The sequence below is a fragment of the Rutidosis leptorrhynchoides genome, chromosome 3 (genome assembly GCF_046630445.1).
Source record: "Rutidosis leptorrhynchoides isolate AG116_Rl617_1_P2 chromosome 3, CSIRO_AGI_Rlap_v1, whole genome shotgun sequence".
NCBI lineage: Eukaryota > Viridiplantae > Streptophyta > Magnoliopsida > Asterales > Asteraceae > Rutidosis > Rutidosis leptorrhynchoides.
This window is the reverse complement of record NC_092335.1, coordinates 651,650,164-651,656,163: the sequence shown is the minus strand read 5'-3', so window position 1 is coordinate 651,656,163 and position 6,000 is coordinate 651,650,164.

Below are 6,000 nucleotides of genomic sequence, written 5' to 3'. Positions count from 1 at the left end.
TGGTTCATATCCATTAGCCATTAGTGTAGCTAACATTTCAGTTTCATCAATTGGTTCAGTTCCTTCTCCTAAAGAACATTCTCCTGTTCCTTGTAATTCTGGAAATTCTTCTAACAATTCTGCATGTGAATCTATAGTTTGAATATAATAGCATGTATCATCTGCAGATTGCGGTTGTTGTATTGCTCTATCAACTGAAAAGGTAACACTCTTGTCCTCTATACTTAGGGTCAGTTTCTTACCAAACACGTCTATCATTGCTTTAGCCGTGTTTAAGAATGGTCTTCCTAATATGAGAGGAACTTGAGAATCTTCTTCCATGTCCAGAACAACAAAATCTACTGGAAATACTAAAGCACCAACTTTAACTAGCATGTTCTCCATTATCCCTCTAGGATATTTTATTGATCGATCGGCTAGTTGTATACTTATTCTTGTTGGTTTCAATTCTCCAAGGTCTAGTTTAGTGTATAGTGAATACGGCATTAAATTTATACTAGCACCTAAGTCTGCTAATGCTTCTATTGAACTAAGACTACCCAGAAAACATGAAATTGTGAAACTTCCTGGATCAGATAATTTTTCTGGTATCTTATTCAACAGCACTGCTGAACAATTAGCATTCATAGTAACAGCCGAGAGTTCTTCCATTTTCTTTCTATTTGAGATTAGATCTTTAAGAAATTTAGCATATCTAGGCATTCCTGAAATCACATCAATGAAAGGAAGATTTACATTTATCTGTTTAAACATATCCAAGAATTTGGATTGCTCGGCTTCAAGTTTCTCTTTTTTCATTTTACTCGGGTAAGAAAGTGGTGGTTGGTATGGTTTAACATAAGGTTTATCCTTAACTGTGTTATCTTCATTAACCTTTTCAACTACCGGTTCTTTTTCCTTATCTTGATCAGGTTGTGGTTCTTGTGGAGTAGGAATAGTTTCATCAGAAGTTACAGGTATTTCAGGTGGTTTAAGTGTTGTACCACTTCTTGTGGTAATGGCTTTAGCTGTTTCATTCCGGGGGTTTGCATTTGTATCACTAGGTAAACTTCCCGGTTTTCTTTCACCTATTAACCTTGCTAGGTTACTTACTTCTTGTTCCAAATTTTGAATAGAAGCTTGTTGATTTCTAAATGCTTGAGTATTTTGTTCATTAGTTTGTTTCTGAGATGTGAAAAACTGCGTTTGAGTTTCAACTAGCTTTGTCATCATATCTTCTAAATTCGGCTTTTTATCATCGGGTTGTGGTGGTTTGTTTTGAAAATTAGGTCTTTGCTGGTTGTAAGTATTGTTGGATACTTGTTGATTGCTAGGACCTTGTTGGTTGTTGTATGGAATATTTCGATTATAATTCTGGTTTTGATTGTAGATCGGTCTTGGCGGTTGATAATTATTTCAAGGCCTTTGGTTTAGATATGAAACATTCTCTCTTTGTTCCATTGTTAGTTCAATACTGAGACAATCTTTTGTCAAATGTGGTCCTCCACACTGCTCACAACTAATTCGTATTGAGTGGATATCTTTAGTTATCTTTTCCATTCGTCTCTCGACAGCATCTATCTTTGCGGAAATGGAATCTAAGTCATGGCTAGAATCGGCTCTAGTTGCTTTAGATGATCTAACGATATCTTTTTCTTGGTGCCACTCATGTGAGTGGGAAGCAGTGTTATCAATAATTTTGTAAGCATCAGTTTCTGTTTTCTTCATAATGGAACCACCAGCTGCTATATCGATGTCTTTCCTTGTAGTGATGTCGCATCCTTGGTAGAATATTTGTACTATTTGACAGGTGTCTAAACCATGTTGCGGACATCCTCTTAATAACTTTCCAAATCTTATCCATGCCTCATATAGAGTTTCATTCGGTTTCTGTGTGAACGTAACAATTTCTCCTTAAAGTCTTACGGCTTTAGATGCAGGAAAGAATTGTTTAAGAAATTTTTCAACTAAAACGTCCCATGTATCAATCGCCCCTTCAAGTAACGATTCCAACCAATCTTTGGCTTCTCCCTTTAAAGTCCAGGGAAATAACATGAGATATATCTGTTCATCCTCCACTTCTCTTATTTTAAATAGTGTGCAGATCCTATTAAAGGTACGAAGATGTTCGTTTGGATCTTCCTTCGGCGCACCACTAAATTGGCATTGATTAGTCACCATGTGTAGAATTTGTCCTTTGATTTCATAATCTGGCGCATTAATGTCTGGATGAGTAATTGCGTGACCTTGGCCAGTGCGTTTAGCTCTCATTCGGTCTTCCATACTTAAAGGTTCCGTTACTTCCATAATTGAATTTGTTGAATCTGAATCACTAGAGGATTCTGATTTAATGGTTCGTTCCTCAACAATCTCTGTTTGAATGATTGGTGGTTCCGGAGGAAAATTTAATGGTTCAGGATCTATGAATTGTCCCTGAATATTCTCCGGATTCTCAATTGTGAGGTCGGGTTCAAAAAATAAATTATCGGAAATTTGAACTGGAGTACTTGGTCGACTGGATGACGATTCTAAAGAAAAATCAACGGCGGTAATATTTGCTAGATGTCTTGATCTAGTTACAGGTGGTGAACGTACAAAAGGTGGTGAACGTCTTGTTCGGTGCATTCACTGAACATCCTATTAGTTTTTAAAAAGGAAAGAAAAATTATATAAGTTATCCAATTAATAGACTTTTCTGATTTTGCCCACGTTTCGAATAGCCAAAAGATGCAGCAGAGGGGCAGGATTCGTTTGGTCTCAATATAATTGAGTACTGTTTGGCTTCAATAACCCGGTCCACGTACAAATCCAACTATTACTACGAACCAGAAAATTTTGATGTCTATCAATTTAACCACTTAAAATAAATTTTCGTAATTTTAAGAAATTTAGATAAGAAGTAGAATAAAAATCTATGTCCTAAAACTAGAATAGCGAGAAATAAGAAAGAAAAAGAGCGCGTCGAAAAAAGGTCGAAAAAGAAAAGAATTGAAAAATAAAAGGCGTCGAAAAATAAGAAAGAAAAAGAGTGACTTATAAAACTTTAAAATACTCGACTAACCCAACCTTATTACTATCACTAACTTAAAATTAAAATTGCAAATTGAGATTACTAATTGGAGTGATAATTGATACATAGGTAAAAGGCGTCGAAAAATAAAAATAAGAAAGTAGCGCGTTGAAACTTAAAAAGGAACTAAAAACTAAAAACTAAAAGTTGCGTCTAAAAATATAAAAGCTTACAAGTAAAACTATATCCCAAATGGCAATATCTTAAAAAGGAACTAAAACTTAAAAGGCGTCGCAAAATTCTAAAGCACCTAAATCTTAGTCTAAAGAAAAAGCACTTAAGGGGTTTTACGGCAAAGCCTAAAAATCTAGAAATAAAAATAACTATGGCAAAAACTATGTTTTAAAAATAAAAATGAGCGAAAAATACAAATATTATGCTAAAACAATTAAAAAGGGACAAAATATAAAATTATACTAAAAGTTGTAAAAAGTACAATTTTTATAAAAATATTATTTTTATATTATTTATTTTATAAAACTATTAATTTTATAAATTATTAAAACTAATTAAACATAAAAATACAAATTAAATAAACTAAACTAAATTAACTAATAAAATACTAAACCCTAATTAGGGTTTAAGTATAATTAATAATAATACTCCGTAATGATTACTGAATTGGTCAACCCTGGCGTGTCTGCAGGGCTCATGCGATCGCATGAGTTCTAAGTTACCCGGCCATGCGATCGCATGGGCTAGGGTTTCGGGCCAGACACTGGACTGCTACAGTACTTGGACTTGAGTGTTTTTATTTTTATTTTTTTCTGTATTTTCGTATATTTAAAACGTATTTTTACAAAAGTGTATTTTTTTTATAAAAGTAAACTAAAAATAAAAATCTTTTTTTTTATATTTAGCGTTGCGCTTCCGGCTTTTAAGCTAGATTTTGTTCCCCGACAGCGGCGCCAAAAATACTTGATGTTAAAGCTAAGGGGTATAAAATACTATTAAATTTTACCAGGGAAATACTATTAAATACGATACAATTTTACACAAGATATTTATTTATTTATAGAATGGATATACTTAAACCTTGCTACAACACTTATAGGCAGTGTACCTAATCGTACAGTAGTGTAGTTTTTAGTAAGTCTGGTTCGTTCTACAGGGAAAAAATCTTTAAACAAAGCTTAACGCTATATTAGTTTTATTTTATAAAAATACAAATATATATATAAGTAATATTATTATTATAAAAGGGGGGTTTTTACCGTTTAATGACCGGTTTGTCGATTTTAAAAACTTAAGTCGCAGTTAAAACCAAATGTAAAATATTAAAAATAAATACAAGACTTAATTTAAAGCGTAAAGTAAATAACGATAATGAAATTGTGATAAATAAAAGTGCGATAAAATAAACTTGCGATAATTAAAAAGTACGATAATTAAAAGTGTAATTAAATACAATAACAATAAATAAAAGTGCGATAATTAGAAGTGCAATTAAATATAAAATAAAGGAAATTAAATATGAAATAAAAGAATTATGCTTATTTAAACTTCCGTAATCATGATGTTTGACGTGTTGATTTTAATTTTATGCCCATAGGTTAATTGTCCTTTGTCCTGGATTATTTAATATGTCCGTCTGGTTTTTGTCCATAACAGTCCATCGGTCATAAATATAAAGTGCGAGTGTCCTCGTCAAATTATCCTTATACCTGAAGTTAAATATTCCAACTAATTGGGGACTTAAACTGTAACAAGATTTTAATACTTTGTTTAATAATTACACCAGGTTATCGACTGCGTGTAACCCAAGGTTTTAATACTTTGTTAACAATTATGCCAAGTGTCCTTGTACATAATTTCACCCCCGTTTTAATAATTCTAGTGGATATTAATCCGTTCCCGTGTCCGGTTAAATGAACGATTATTCGTACATATAAATATCCCGCCCATCGTGTCCGATTGAGTGTATATGGTTATTTATAGGGACGTCCAATTGTAAATCTTTATATTAAAATTAACAAACTATCATTTAGTTAAACAAATATAAAGCCCATTAATAGCCCATAGTCTAATTTCCACAAGTGTCGTTCTTTTGTCCAAACCCCAATTATGGTACAAAGCCCAATTACCCAATTTTAGTAATTAGCCCAACATCATGATTACTTAGTTTTAAATAAGCATAATAATAACTTAGCTACGAGACATTAAATTAAAAAGGTTGAACATAACTTACAATGATTAAAAATAGCGTAGCGTTACACGGACAGAATTTCAACTTACACCCTTACAACATTCGCTAACATACCCTTATTATTAGGATTAAAATTAAAATTAAAATTAAAATTAAAATTAAAATTAAAATTAAAATTAAAATTAAAATTAAAATTAAAATATAAATATTTACGTATAGATATAGAGAGGATGGATATATGATGGATATTACGTTCACCAAACTGCGAATTTATAGGCCTGTGAACTGAAAAAGGAGCTCATGCGATCGCATGGCCAGCTGGGGAGGCTCACATTTGGTTGTTTTCTTCTGCCGACGGTTTTATAATATAATATAATATATATATTAATTTTAAGAATTAATTATATATTATATTATATTCATCTGCATAGTTGACTTGTAATTTTTAGTCCGTTGCGTCGAGCGTTAAGAGTTGACTCTGGTCCCGGTTCCGGATTTTCGAACGTCCTTGCGTACAATTTAATATCTTGTACTTTGCGTTTTGAATCTTGTACTCTTGTAATTTCGAGACGTTTCTTATCAATAATTAGAACCTCTTTGATTGTATTTTGTTCTTTTGAGCTTTTTGGTCGTTTGCGTCTTTAATTCGTCGAATCTGTCTTTTGTCTTCACCTTTTATTATTTAAACGAATATCACTTGTAAATAGAACAATTGCAACTAAAAGCTTGTCTTTCTTGAGGGATAATGCTATGAAATATATGTTCGTTTTTAGCATTATCAGGGATACTACACCTGAAAATATGG